At 40.3% G+C, this 16168-nt stretch overlaps 1 protein-coding gene across 1 annotated transcript in view; it reads left to right on the forward strand.

Moving 5' to 3' along the window:
* Positions 1-16168, forward strand: part of LOC143768177 (uncharacterized) — a 381688-nt gene that overhangs the window by 303460 nt on the left and 62060 nt on the right. The gene's annotated exons all lie outside the window — the stretch shown is intronic.

Raw genomic sequence — 16168 nt, forward strand, 5'->3', positions numbered from 1 at the left:
AGTAAGAGGACAACACCAGAAAGATGTTCTCGTCCTCTTCTTCCACAGGACTGTAAACAAGAATTTCCAAATGTTCCTCAGGATCATCAGGTAGATGGAGAGAAGATGTCATGAGATTTCCCCTATGATGTGTAGATGACTGTGAAGATCTTGTGCTCAGTCTTGTTTTATCCACCAGTATTATATGTTTTATACTTGTGTAATGAGAACGGTGCAGATGGCAGGATTAGAGCTGTTCATAAATATGACTTCTACATCTGTCTGTAGCTTTTACATTATTTGTTTCAGGTTGAAGAGCTGATTTTTATTAATACTACAGAGACATATGTGAGGGGTGATGAGTGGTGTAAAGAGGAGATTCCTACATACGGCTACCCAGGTGAGTAGTAACCACTAAGTGTAGAGAAGTCACAGATGCTTTTGGTATGGCCTCTTTATCTTCAGTGTAGTCCATCCATATCACAGTCAAGCATTCACTATTCTGCTAAACCCAAACTTCTACTTAGGCTAGGTTCACATTGCGTTAGTGGCAGTCCGCTGACGGAATCCGTTTCATAGCGGCACTAACACTATCTAACGGATCCGTTAGCGCACCCATTGACTGCCATTATGTAGCGCATCGCTAACGCATGTCATAATCGGTATGTGTTAGCGATGTTCCATCATTCTGTGACGGACCCTCGGACGCAGTCTGCAGCGTTTCGGGTCCGTCACCCGCTAGCGCAGATAGAGCCGATTATGACATGCGTTGCGATGCGCTACATAATGGCAGTCAATGGGTGCGGTAACGGATCCGTTACATAGCGTTAGTGCCGCTATGAAACGGATTCCGTCAGCGGACTGCCACTAACACAATGTGAACCTAGCCTTATCCCAGCAATTATTTTATTGGGACATGTAACTTGGCCAAAACTGTTGTTAGAAAATTATATTTTTAGAAGTTATCCAGTCTTCAAAATAATTCCCCTTGCAGATAACCATGAAGTACTGTATTTTTCATACTATAAGACGCACCAAACCATAAGACACACCTCAAATTTTCACAAGGAAAATAGGTAAAAAAAAATTATTGCTTCAAATGGAGGTCCATCTTACAGTCCGAATTCAGCTTACCGGGAAAGAAATGGGGTGATAGGGAGCTCTGGTGGAGCGGGGCTCACAGGAGGTGTTCGGTGGTCTAGCGAGGATCTGACTCTCATATCAGGCTGGTGTGGCAGGTTCAGCAGTGCTCAGTGGTGCTGGGGCTCCGCCGACATTTTGTGAAAGCCTGGAGTCACTGCACATCCATTGCTGCAATGCGGTGACTTTCGGAGAAAATGGCTATTGGAGTGGGTCAGAATGAGATTGCGCCACCGAGAACTCGTCTCCAGAGATCTAAATCTGCACATGCGCCGCCTCTGGTGGCCATTTTCTCAGAGGCCACTGCATTAAAGCAATAGAAGTGCGGGGGCTCTGGACTTTCACAAAATGTTGGCGTAGTTGCCGAACTTGCCGCACCTTCCTAGGATGGGTCTCAGATCATCGCCCTGCAGCATTGAACCACTGAACACCCCCCCCTTCCCAACCCAGGGCCAGCAGAATTGCCACACTCCTGGAAGTACATCCGGACTATAAGACACACCCTCATTTTCCCCAAAAGTTTTTTGGGAAAAATTGCAGCTTATAGTCCGTAAAATACGGTAATTAGATCCTTAGTAGGACAATCCATCTTGACTCCTATAAAAAAAATGAAATGACAAAACAAAATTCAGCTTCTCAGCAACAAATGTGATAAATTCCCTCATTTCACAGAAGCCCCAATACATATGAGATAGATCTGCCACCTCTGATTTTCATCTGAGGCATTTAGAATATTTAATATATCCGATCTTCTGCATAAAAGCCGGGGACGGTGCAGCCTGTGAATAACTATAAATTGGAACATTCTCTCATCTGACGTAGAGAAGAACATTAGCAGAATTTAAAATCATTTCCCGTTGTTTAAGATAAATCCAAGATCTGATTCCAGAATTTATTCTCTACTGAAAGTCGATTTTATCAAATGTTTTATAGGGAACTAATTCTGCCTTTACAGATTTCATTTGACAATATTATTATTATTTATTTATATAGCACCATTGATTCCATGGTGCTGTACATGAGAATGGGTTACATACAAGTTACAGATATCACTTACAGTAAGCAAACTAACAATTACAGACTGATACAGAGAGGCGAGGACCCTGCCCTTGTGGGCTTAGATTCTACAGGATTATGGGGAAGGAGACAGTAGGTTGAGGGTTGCAGGAGCTCCGGTGTTGGTGAGGCGGTAGCTTCGGTAGTGATGAGGAGGCAACGGGGTCAGTGCAGGCTGTAGGCTTTCCTGAAGAGATGGGTTTTTAGGTTCTGTCTGAAGGATCCGAATGCGGTTGATAGTCGGACGTGTTGGGGCAGAGAATTCCAGAGGATGGGGGATATTCGGGAGAAGTCTTGGAGGCGATTGGATGAGGAGCGAATAAGTGTGGAGGAGAGAAGGAGGTCTTGAGAGGACCGGAGATTACGTGAGGGAAGATATCGGGAGATTAGTTCAGAGATATATGGAGGAGACAGGTTATGGATGGCTTTGTAGGTCAGTATTATGCATTTGAACTGGATACGCTGAGGGAATGGGAGCCAGTGAAGAGATTTGCAGAGGGGGGAAGCGGAGAAGTGGCGAGGAGAGAGATGAATTAGTCGTGCAGCAGAGTTAAGGATGGACTGGCGAGGTGCAAGGCTGTTAGCAGGGAGGCCGCAGAAAAGGATGTTGCAGTAGTCAAGGCGGGAGATGATGAGGGCATGCACAAGCATTTTGGTAGATTGACGGTTGAGGAAATTACGGATTCTGGAGATATTTTTGAGTTAAAGGCGACAGGAGATGGACAGAGCTTGGATGTGCGGTTGAAGGACAGGCAGAGTCAAGGGTTACCCCGAGGCAGCGGACTTCTGGTACGGGGGAAATCATGATGTCATTGATTGCGATAGATAGGTCAGGTAAGGAAGATCTATGGGATGGAGGAAAGATGACAATACATAATCCATGAAAGGATATGTTCCCCCAAAACAAAAAGCCGTGGTGAAGACTGAATAGAACGTCTTATCTGCAAATAAGGAGAGAAATACGTATCCTCTCATCCTACTTGTATAACAAATCCCTCTATTAATATCTATGACAGCAATTATTCCCTTATTTCATCCAAAGTTTGTCAATGTAAGAAATGAGGGAGATTTGTATTATCCCACAGTGGGCACAAGAGGCTTTTCTTAAAGGGAATCTGTCACCACATTTGACTTGCCTAAACTATTAATATGGGCATACAGGTTATAGAATGCTGAGAAAAGTCCTACCTGTATGTCAGCTATGTTGTGGCTGAAAAATCATCTTTTTTTACCTCTTCCAGGCTCTATGGAGGACGCTGCCTGGAAGATAACTCTGCCTCCAGAGCTTGTTTTAAATATAAGGGGGAGTTGCCAGAGTGAGGTGTAATGGCTGCTCTCAGCTCTCCTGATAACTGACATCTTGCAAGTTCCTCTCACCTTCAGCCTCCTCTCACAGGCAGACAGGGCTGCAATATTGTTGCAATACAGCAGAGCTCAGAGAGAAGCAAAACATGTGTTTGCAAGAAGACAAATGTAATTTCTCCTGTTCTGTGTTAGTTACTTGTTTCACTGGTAAATCTCCTTCATGTAAAATCTCTGGAGGCAGAATTATCTCCAGACACCATCCACCCCGGAGCCTGCAAGAGATCACTTATATAAAGTGATAAAAGATGATTTCTTAGCAACAACACATCTAATATGAGATGCACAGGGAGGACGGTTTTCAGCATTCTATAGCCTGTATGCCCATAATAATAGTTTAGACAGGTCAAACGTGGTGGCAGATTCCTTTTCAAGCGAACCTATCGGCAGGATTTTGGCATAGAGCAGGAAGATAACTCTGCCTACAGTCCCGCCCCGGAGTATGGGCATCTCATTAGCTGCAAACTTCTAACACTGATTACACAAGAACCACAAGACTGATTTCTTCACCCCAGGTATCACTCTAATCAGTTTAACACTGCCAACCTGACAGTGTCTGTAGTTTACTTAGCAAACTCCTGCTGGCAGGTTCAATTTAAATGTCTCACAAAATTTAGTTATCAAAGAAAGACAGTAATTTATGCATAAAAGTCTGATATTTTTACCTTCAAGAGCCTGAAAGATATTTTCACTGTTAAGAATTCTACAAATGTCCATTATATAAGAACTGGTACTGGAGCCATCGATGGTTGAGTCTAAGAGGTCAGAAAATAAAAGTCCCCCTTCATTAGAAGAATAAATTAAGTTAACCCTTGAGCTACCAGAGTATTTCTAATTTTTGCAATTTGGTTTATTGCTTGTCCTCTTTAAAGAGCCATAACAGTTTTTTTTTCTATCAACGTAGACGTCTTAGTGCTTTTGTTTTTGTGAGTCAAGTTATAGTTTTGAATTACACTATTCTGTTTACCGTAGGATGTACTGAAACACAGAGGAAAAAAATCTGATTCGGACAAAATTGTGAAAAAAAAAGTGCAATTATGCCATTTTTTCTATTTAAGTGATGAAAAAAATTCTATATTTTGTAAAAAAAAAAAAACTTTTTCGTTTGTGTTAGCAATTGTCCGAGATTCATTTACTGATCGTGAAAGGTTTTTTTGGTATCATTTTGGCCTACACAATATTATTTGCTGGTGTGTTATTCCAGTATTTGGGAGGCATAAAGAAGTGTCTGACATCATGCTCTACTCATGCGTGCTCTGAGGTCTAATGTTTGATTGTCAGTTGGTTTTGTCTATATAACTTGCAATTTCTATCTTTACTTTAGAAATTTTATACAAATATATTTTTAAGGATATTTTATTCAAAAATAATAAACTTTATTCTTGGCAGATGACTGCACCAGGAGATCACAGGGACAAGTGACATCTGCAATTTATAAATCTGATGACATTGAGATCACGCAAGATATAACTGAATGGAATGCAATTACTCCAGATATTGCATCATCCATTCACAGCAAAGATCTATTATCTGATCTTTTTAAACAGTTCCAAACTTCTGATTCATCGCAGACTACTAAGAAAAATGAAAGTCACAAAAGAGACATTAGAAATCAAACTGCTCTTATAGCAAAGAAGGCATTATCAAGTGCCGAAAATATTAATAATTTTTCTCTCAAAATGTCTTGTATTACTCATAACAAAATTCACACAAAGGAGAAAAGATTTTCTTGTTCACAGTGTGGGAAATATTTTAACCATAAATCAGAGATTGTGAGACATGAGAGAGTTCACACAGGGGAGAAACCATATTCATGTTCAGAATGTGGGAAATGTTTTAAAAACAAATCAGGTTTAGTTGTCCATCAGAGAACACACACAGGGGAGAAACCATATTCATGTTTAGAATGTGGGAAATGTTTTGCAGATAAATCAACTTTTGCTAAACATCAGAGAACTCACACAGGGGAGAAGCCTTTTTCATGTTTAGAATGTGGGAAATGTTTTACAAGGAAACCAAGTCTGATTACACATCAGAGATTTCACACAGGGGAGAAACCTTTTTCATGTTCAGATTGTGGGAAATATTTTGCAGATAAATCACATCTTGTTAGACACCAGAGAGTTCACACAGGAGAGAAACTATATTCATGTTTAGAATGTGGGAAATGTTTTAAACATAAATCAATTTTCCTGTTCCATCAAGAAACTCACATGAGAAGAAACCATATATTTTTCCAAACTGTACAAGACAACACATAAAAAAGACAGTTCAAGTAACGACAAATAAGTAAATGAGAAAGGGAAAGCAAGTTAGAACTTAAATTAGAATTAAAATATATGAAGTTGAAATAGACATCTCTTATCTAATGCCCAATCTTAGTGATCTGCCATTCATTACAATTTTTTAAAATTCACAATTTCCATGTCTAACAATTGTCTTTAGTTTAAGTATATTACAGTTCATATTGGAAGTTACTATTGACAGCTATGATTCATTCTTTGTAGGAACATCTGATGGGATCCATATTTATAAAAGCACTTCCCCTGCTAAGAATAGTAGTTTTTCTCTATCATTGGGAACTGATTACCTTTCAATACCCCATTACACATATTATTGGGTCTAAGGGGATTTGATTTTAAAGGCTTCCTCAATTGTCACAACTTGTTACACTTGTTTACACTTTGTTACACTTTATAGCATAACAATTTCTGGTGTAAGAAACAAGAGGCATTCGGATATATTTTAGTACAGTTTTTGTTAAACAGAAATATCAAAATGTCTGCCCCTCTCCCCTTTTCCAATGCAAAATGCTGTGGTAAGATTATCTCTACAGAGTGAAAAAGAGAGTAATGACACTGCAAGCTCCAGATAACAGCTACTTAGTAGGAAGGAGAGGGAAACACACCTCCACTGATCTTATAACACCACCCAAGGCAGGTAGAAAAGGAGACACGGGTAGTGGTGCCCATATCGTAGTGAGAACTATGTTGTAATCCAGGTAAGTTTAATAGCGGCACACAATATCAAATAAAGAGCTGACCTTTTATTGAAGCATGAAATTGCTAAACCGTGAAGATGAAAACAGTCTGTCAACGTCGTTTTGCTTGAACACTCGCTTATTCAAGGTCTTAGATGAGCCCTTGAGAAAGCATTTATTCACCGAAATGGTACTGGCCGATTGGGTTTTCATCTGTCCGGCTTATCAATTTCATGCTTCAATAAAAGGTCAGGATTTTATTTGTTATTGAGTGCCGTTATTTATTCTTACCTGAATTATCTCTACAGAGGCTTCATGTTTGTATTATTCTCATTCTCTTTATATGAACAAGATCAGTGAGCCTCATTATACCGAGTAGAGAAGCTCCAGGGACAAGGACTCCATCTCGTACTAACAGGCTGGAGACCAGGCCCACAGTATCCAGCCACGGAGCCCGGATTCTCTCATTTTGTTATTCTGATGTTTCTTTTAGAATAAATCACTTTCTCCTACAGTTCTGTAGTAATGACTTTGTTAATCACATTTTGTAGGAGCGTTCGTCTGAATCCATCGAAATGTTATCAATTTATGTGCAAGAAACAATAAACCATAAACGTCCTACCGCATTTTAACCGTATGTGTACAGTGTCAGTTCTACATACCCAAATAAAAACCTTGGTGTCTCCGACCAAACCTGCTGATTATGATTATACAATTGTATTAACTTCACTCCAAAGAAGAGTTTATAATCCCATAGCTTGTGTATAAGATTCGCAGGTTGCGCTAAGCACTTTGGACCTTTTGGCCTCTGGATGTATGCCGCCTTTGTGGAAAAACAGATATGTCATAGTCAGGATTGGCGTTAGGGAAGTGGGCAGACTGGGCAATTTCTCAGGGCCTCATCCCCAAAGGGGCTCCTGCCTCTGGGCAGTGATTACCTTTCATTTCCCTTGAGTTTGTACTTCACATGTATCACAACTAACACGCACAGTGCAAACACGATCACAGGGAGAAAGCATGGGAGAAGGGAGGACAGACCTCCAATCAGAGGGCAGAGAGTGACATGACCATTTTTCTGCCATCTGCGGAGGAGAGACAAGTTCACTCAGCGCTCCCCTTTAATGTTCCCTCCAGCAAAGCTCAGCTGCTGCAGCAACCAAGAGACTGAGGGGCTCTGCCCCCGACAGTGTGAGCTTGGCTCATTGTCTGCCTCTACAACATCAAAGAGTGACGGCCTCTTCCCAACAGAAAAATGTGTGAACAGTTGCAACCGAAGAGAGCCACTTCCATATGTTACTAACAAATTAAAGCTGCACTCTAACGCTATAGTATGCAAACATTGAATAGATGAAATTGGAACTGCATTGCTGCTCTAGAAAATAGGTTAAAATGGAGATATTTAGTGCACAAATTGGCCAATTCATGTGTGACCAATAGCCATTGACAAGGTGACAGCCTAATATGATACCTCTCCTGGGCTGAATAGCCTACACTTATATGTGGAGGTAGGATCTAGCTGTAATTAAAGCCATTATGCTTTTCATATTTCATGTATCGCACATTTCCTTGCTTTAGTACAGTAAAACTGAGTGCAGCCATTGATCTATTTGCTATACAAGTCTTTTTTGGTTATGCACCAGTTCAGACTAGATTGCTGTTCAGTCAGTTTTCCTATATTTACTATGTACTATTTTTACTGACTTGAACGCCCCGCCCTTCACCATGCTGTGATTTTAATTACATCCAAACACAGTTGGTTCCGACCTTCCTATAAATGCAGGCTTTACCATGTTATTAGCCATAGGTAAGTGTTCACACTAGGCAGACAGGTTATGTACCCATCCGATTTGAGATTACCTTGACGTTTGGTGGATGGGCTCACAATTTTTGGTCATATCTTGTGCTAAGCATCTCGTGTTTTTTCATAGATTTCACAAGCCATTATGCTATTCACATTTCATGTATCGCACATTTCCTTGCTTTAGTACAGTAAAATTGAGTGCAGCTATTGATCTATTTGCCATATAAGTCTTTTTTGGTTATGCACCAGTTCAGACTAGATTGCTGTTCAGTCAGTTTTCCTATATTTACTATGTAATTAAAACCGCCATGGACAAAACTAGAACATTGTGAGAAGGGAAGCAAAAGGTCAGGGAAAGCCATATAGGGAAAAATACTATTGAGAACTGGAAAGGAAGAACAAAGACAAAAAAGTCAGAATAGTAAAAATATTGGAGAAAGAGATAACGATCACAAACAAATGTTTCTATTCAAATATACAGAACTTGAGCAACAAACAAGGAGAATTGGAGCTACTAACGCGGGAAAATAATATATAATTGACATCACTGAAATTTGGAGAGACGATACACATGATTAGAATACAAGGCTAGAAGGATACAACTTATTTGCAAGAAACCAACCAGGCCACCTGGGCAAGCTAAATATATGGATGAACTCTTTATACATCAGATGGCCAAATTCCCCCAAAAAAATTTTACGTAGTGATCACGAGAGATTTAACTATCCAGACATTTGTTGGAAATCTCTCTCACAGTAACAGGTCCAGCAAATTCTTCTCGTCTCTTGCTGACAACTTTATCTGCCAAAAGGTAGAGAAGAAAACGTGGGGATCTGCTACATTGGATCTAATCTTTATAAAAAAGGAGGAAATTGTTGATGAGGTAAGGGTCGCTGGGACCCTAGGAGGCAGCGATCATGCTATCATAGAATTTTGGATACCTAGAGGACCTTGAAGACCTGTGAAGCTTTAAGGTTGGATATCAGAAAGGCACATTTTAACCCTTTTCCGACATCAAACGTAATAATCTGTCCCTGGGACCTGGGCCTATTTGACCAGGGATGGATCATTACGTCTGAGCGATCGCCCGCACACATGATGATTCTGACAGCTGACACCCGACACTAAGTGCCAGGAGTGGTCACAGATCGCTCCTGGAACTTTAACCTTCTAAATGCTGTGATTGAACACAATCTCAGCATTCTGAAAGCTGGCAGAGGGCTGACAGCCCCTATGCTTTTGGATCGGAGACCCCACGGCATGATGTGGGGTCCCGATCATTGTCATGGTGACCCAATGTCATCATGACGACATCCAGGTCACCAGACCTAGAAAACTTGCTGATCATGCCCAGTCCATGATCAGCAAGCTTCTCTGTCAGTGCAGAGCTGACAGTTTCTACAGCATAGGGATGCTGCTGCATCTCCATTCTGCAGAAGTGATCAGCCTGCAAAAAATAGTAGTCCAATAGTGGGACAAAGTAAAAAAGAAAAAAAAAGTAATTGTAAAAAAAATTGAGATATTGTATCTCTAAACAAATATTTGGATGAAAAAATATATATATAAATAAAAGTACACATATTTGGTATCGCCATGTCCGCAACGATGAGACCTATAAAACTGCCACACTAGTTAACCCCTTTAGTGAACACCATAAAAGCAAAACACAATGCTTGATCATAATACCGCCGAACAAAAAGTGGAGTAAAACACAATAAAAAAAAAGACGGATATAAATAAGCATGGTACCGCTGAAAACGTCATCTACCATACAGGTCTATCAGTGAAAAAATAAAAAGTTATAGCTCTCAGAATAAAGCAATGCAAAAATTATTTTTTCTAGAAAACAGTTTTTATTGTATAAAAGCGCCAAAACATTAAAAAAAAGATATAAATGAGGTATCACTGTAATCGTACTGACCCGAAGAATAAAGCTGCATTACCAATTTTACTACAAACGGAATGGCATAAATTCCTGAATTGCTTGCTTTTGTTCATTCTGCCTCACAAAAATCAGATTACAAAGCGATAAAAAAATGTCATGTGCCTGAAAATGGTACCAATAAAAACGTCAACTCGTCCCGCAAAAAACAAGCCCTCATATGACTCTGTGGGCCAAAATATGGCAAAATTATAGCTCTCAAAATGTGATGATACAAAAACTATTTTTTGCAATAAAAAGCGTCTTTTAGTGTGAGACAGCAGTCAAACACAAAAACCCGCTATAAATCTGGTATCACTGTAATCGCACCGACCCGAAGAATAAAGTCGCCTAATCACTTATACCGCACGAAGAATGGTGTAAAAAATAAAACCAATTCACATGCTGTTGATTTTTTTCATTCTGCCTCACAAAGATCGCAGTAAGGCTCGGCACACATTTATCCTGCGCTCTGAGATGAGCGCATTCATCACAGTTTCAATTTAAAACTCTTGCCTCCAGAAGCATGGGTTGGGCATAACGTACTGGTGACTGCAAGGTGCTGGTCACTGCAGCGTACTGTTCACTATAACAGTTTGCAATTTTTACTCGGCAACATTCATTGCTGCTTGTTTCTGGAAAATACCCATAGAGTCAAAATCGTTACTACACCTGTAAATAAATTCTCCAAGGGGTATAGTTTCCCAAATGGGTTCACTTGAGATGGGATTCTGCTATTCTAGCTATTAGGGGCTCTGCATATGGAGTCTGCAAACTATTCTAGGAAAATCCGCGCTCCAGGAGGCAAATAGCATTCCGTTCCTCCAGAGTCTCTCCGTATGGCTAAGTATTACTGTACTGTCACATATGGGGTATTGCCACGTTCAGTAGAAATTGTGGGACAAGTTTTGGCGTCATTTTTACCCACTTCTTGTGTGAAAATGTAAAATCTGGGGCTAAAACAAAGTTTTGGTGGTAAAAATGTAGTTATTTTGTCTTCACTGCCCAATGGTATAAAATTCTGTGACACACCCATGGTGTCAATATGATCACTGCATCCCTAGATGAATTCATTGTGAGGTGTAGTTTATAAAATGGGGTCACTTATTATTCTGCTGTTCTGGTACCTCATGGGCTCTCCCACTGGGTCATGGCACCTGAAATCCATAACAGTAAAATCTGGAGCTCCTTGCCTTCTGAGCCTTGCACTGTCTAAAAAGCATTTCCCAATTACATGTAGTGTATTGGCGCACTCAGGAAAAAAATGGACCTTAGTTTGCTGTAAAAAAAAATCCTACTAGCCCTTACAAAAATTAAAAACTTGGGGCTAAAACAACAGTTTAGTGGTAAAAATGTAATTTATTCTTTCTTCACCGCTCAGTGGTATAAAATTCTGTGAGGCACATGTGGTGTCAATATGATCACTGCACCCCTAGATGAATTCATTGGGGAGTGCAGTTTGTAAAATGAGTTCACATATAGGGGGTTTCTATTGTTCTGGCACCTCAGGGGCTCTGCCAATGTGACATGACACCCTTAAGCCATTCCAGCAAAATCTAAACTCCAATACGGCGCCTCTTCCCTTCTGAGCTTTGCACTGTGCCTCCAAAGTAGTATTCCCCCACATATGGGGTATCGGCGTGCTCAGGAGAGATTGCACAACAAATTGTATGGTACAATCTCTCCTGTTACCCTTATGAAAATGCAATATTTTGTGCTAAAAACATTTGTGGGGAAAATTAGATTTTTTTTTTATTTTTAGGGCTGAACGTTATAAACTTCTGTGAAGCACCTGAGGGTTCATCACACATCTAGATAAGTTCCCTAACGGGTCTAGTTTCCAAAGTGGTGTCAGTTGTAGGGGATTTTCACTGTTTAGGCACATCAGAGGCTCTCCAAATGCGACATGGCGTCCGCTAATTGTTCCAGCAAATTTTTCATTCAAAAAGTTAAATGGTGCTCCTTCCCTTCCGAGCTGCCATGCGCCCAAACAATGGTATTCTCCCTCATATGGGATATCAGCATGCTCGGGAGAAATTACACAAAACATTCTGGGGTTCATTTTTTCCTGTTACCCTTGTAAAAATAAAAAGTTTGGATCTGAAGTTAATTTTTTGGGAAAAAAAAAGTTAAATGTTATTTTTTTCCACATTCCAAAAATTCCTGTGAAGCCCCTGAACTTCTTGAATGAGGTTTTGAGCATCTTTTTGAGTAGTTAGCATTGCAGCCTTGTAGCACTGTAGTCCTGGGTTCAAATCCCACTAAAGGACAACATCTGCAAGGAGTTTGTAAGTTTTCCCTGTGTTTGCATGGGTTTCCTCCTACATTCCAAAGACACAATGATAGGGAATTTAGATTGTGAGCCCATTGGGGACAGCGATGATAATGTGTGCATAAACTGTAAAGCGTTGCGGAATATGTTGGCGCTATATAAATAAAAAAATTATTATATAGACCCTTTAAAGTGAATTCAAATGTGATGTGGCTCCTAAAAAAATGGTGCTGGAAAAATGAGAAATCGCTGGTCAGCTTTTAACCCTTATAACTTCCTAACAAAAAAATGTTGGTTCTAAAATTGTGCTGATGTAAAGTAGACATGTTGGAAATGTTATTTATTAAGTATTTTGTGTTACATATCTCTTTGATTTAAGGGCATGAAAATTCAAAGTTGGAAAATTGCGAAGTTTTCAAAATTTTCACCAATTTTCTTTTTTTTCCCACAAATAAATGCAAGTCATATAATGTCTGGATGTCCTTAAGGGCAGAAATGTCCAGGAAGGGTAAGAAATTTTGAAAAATTAGATTTTCAAAGCACAATCGTTAATAATCCCTAAAAGAGGAAATAATACGAATCATTTAAGGAACAAAAAAAGTTTAAGATACTATAGGATTTTTTACAGGATGGAAATGGTGAAGTGGTAAAAATGATGTTGAGAAGACCGAACTTTTAAATTACTATTTTGCATGTTTTCTCTCAGACAGTAAATGTAGTGCCAACTGATCTTTGCTGTACTATTGAAGGAATAGAAGAATCCACACTATGTAAAAATAGAGATATTGAGGGAATACTAAGCTACCATACATGAATTCAAGACTCCAGTTCCAGATGAATTACATCCTATGATACTAAAGGAGATAGCAGAGGAAATTATAGAATCACTCTCCATCATCTTTGAAAATTCTTGGAGAATGGGATAAGTCCCAGAAAATTGGAGAAGATCAAATTTTGTCCCTATATTCAAAAAGGGGAAGAAGGTGGACCCAGGGAACTATAGACCTATGAGTCTGACTTCTATACTAGTAAAGATCTTTGAACAAATTATTAAACAGCATATATGTAAGTACTGGATGAGAATTACGTGATTACAAGGAGCCAGCATGGCTTTGTAACTAATAAGTCATGTTAGACTAACTTAATTTCCTTCCATTACAGATTCACTGACTGGGTGGAAACTCAGTAGATGTACTATATCTTAACTTCAGAAAAGCATTTGACAAAGTATCTAATACCATTCTTTATTGAAAAAATGACCAAGTATGGAATGGACAGGGCAACTGTTGGGTGGATTCATAACTGACTTAGTGATCGGACCCAAAGAATGGTAATAGCTACACTCCAGTTGGAAGAATGTCTCAAGTGGGGTACCACAGGGCTCTGTCCTGGACCATGTGTTGTTCAACATCTTTATCAATTATTTAGATGAAGGAATTGATTGTAAACTGATTAAATTTGCTGATTCCACAAAGCTAAAAGAGATAGCTAATGTTAGAGAAGAGAGGATTCAAAAAGATCTAAATAAACTGAACCTGTGGACAGCAAACAAGAGAATGGTTTTTAACAGGGAGAAATGAAAAGTACTACATCTGGGCAATAAAAATGAAAAAACATATACAGAATGGGAGGCATAGGGCTAAGCAACAGCACATGTGAAAAAGACTTGGGTATACTAATAGATCACAGAAAGAACATGAGTCAACAGTGTGATGCAGCAGCAAAAAAAGGCAAATACAATTGTGGGTTGCATTAACAGAAGCATACAGTCTAGATCATATGAAGTAATTATCTGCCTCTACTACTGGGTCAGACTCTATCTGGAACACTGTGTCCAGTTCTGGGCACCACACTTAAAAAAAGACATGAACAAACTGGAGAACGTTCAGAGAAGAGCGACCAGAATGGTGACCTACCTGCCAACAATGCCCTAAAAAGTATGGTAAGAGGATTTGTGAATGTTTCGCTCACAAAAAAAAAGGCTGAGAGGAGACTTAATAGCGGTCTACAAATATCTCAAGGACTGTCACATTGTAGAAGAATCACCATCTTTATTCTCATTTGCACAAGGAAAGTCTAGAAGCAACAGGATGAAACTGAATGGGAGGAGACACATCGGTATTAGGTATTAGAAAAATTTTGACAGTGAGGGTGATCAAAGAGTGGAACAGACTGCCATGGGAGGTGGTGAGTTCTCCTTCAATGGAAATCGTCAAACAGGCTGAACAGACTGAGCTAAGTGTAGAGAAATGTCAACATACATAGAAACAGGTGCCATGTGAGACATATAAATATGTACCACATGACACACAGAAAGAGGTCATTCTCCATTCAGGGGCTCTGTTCAGGGGGTGACACTTGATCCTGGCCCTGCAGCATTTTGGGCCTACATACACAGAGGCTGATGTGCTCCTGTTGGATCTGGATCTTGGAAATTCTCACTAATGGATAAGCAGCTGACACATGCTACTATTCCTACATCTTGGTCTATGACATTGACATGGACAGATGCAAACTTCCATTCATGATCCAGGGAAAAGAAGGGTTAGAACAATCAACTAATCGGACAAATGGACAATTCGTAACCACTTCACATCTTTTGCATTATGCTACAATTCTTTTTGATGGAGAAGCCAATAAACCATTACTTTTTTTTTTCAGAAGAATTATTGTGACATTTTCATTGGAGTATCACATCTGGTAAGAAGTCCCGAATCAAAAAATTACATGGAAAATGTATATTTAACAACGGTGAGCAGCTTTCATACCTGATTCGGACGTGATGCTTGAAACAGGAAGTGATGTCCTAAGTCAAAAAAAGAATTAAGCTTCTCTCCATTATTGGGTGAACCTTTAATTTTCTGACATGCCTCTCACCCAGCCAAACCAGATCTCACACTATGCACTGACGAGGGGCAACACCCCAAAACACAGTGTCTGCAAATTCAGATTTAGTTTTCGGCTTTTATCCTAAGTCATGTGACCAGGAGAGACTTCTACCAAGATTGCACAAATCTGTAAGAGAAAGAGCGCCGGACTTCCCGGACTGAGAGTTCGTGTCAGGAAGAGCCCGGGAGAGACTTCTACCAAGGTGCCCCAAATCTGAGAGAGAGAGCGCCGGACCCCCTGGACTAAGAGTCCATGCAAGAAAGAGAGCGGCGGAAACATGGGGTGTAAAAGAGAAACTGGGTGTGCCAAGGGGGGACACAATAATGTACACACTGCTCCGCTCCATACACTCCATACAAACACTGATCCACTTTGTACACACAAGGCTCTGCTCCGTACACCTCGTACACACGTGGTTCCGCTATGCACAACTCATACACACGTGGTTCTGCTCCATACACCTCGCACACATGCGATTCCGCTCCGTGTACACACGGCTCCGTCCGTACACCTCGTACACCTCATACACAGACGGCTCCTCTCTGTACACTTCGTACACACACGGCTCCGCTCCGTACACCTCATACACACACGGCTCAGCTCTGTACACCTCGTACATACACAGCTCAGCTCCGTACACCTCGTACACACACGGCTCCACTCCGTACACCTCGTACACACGTGGCTCTGCAATGTACATCTTGTACACACACGGCTCAGCTCCATGCACCCCGCACACACACAGCTCAGCTCCGTACACCTCGTACA

Source organism: Ranitomeya variabilis, chromosome 4, assembly GCF_051348905.1.
Source record: "Ranitomeya variabilis isolate aRanVar5 chromosome 4, aRanVar5.hap1, whole genome shotgun sequence".
NCBI lineage: Eukaryota > Metazoa > Chordata > Amphibia > Anura > Dendrobatidae > Ranitomeya > Ranitomeya variabilis.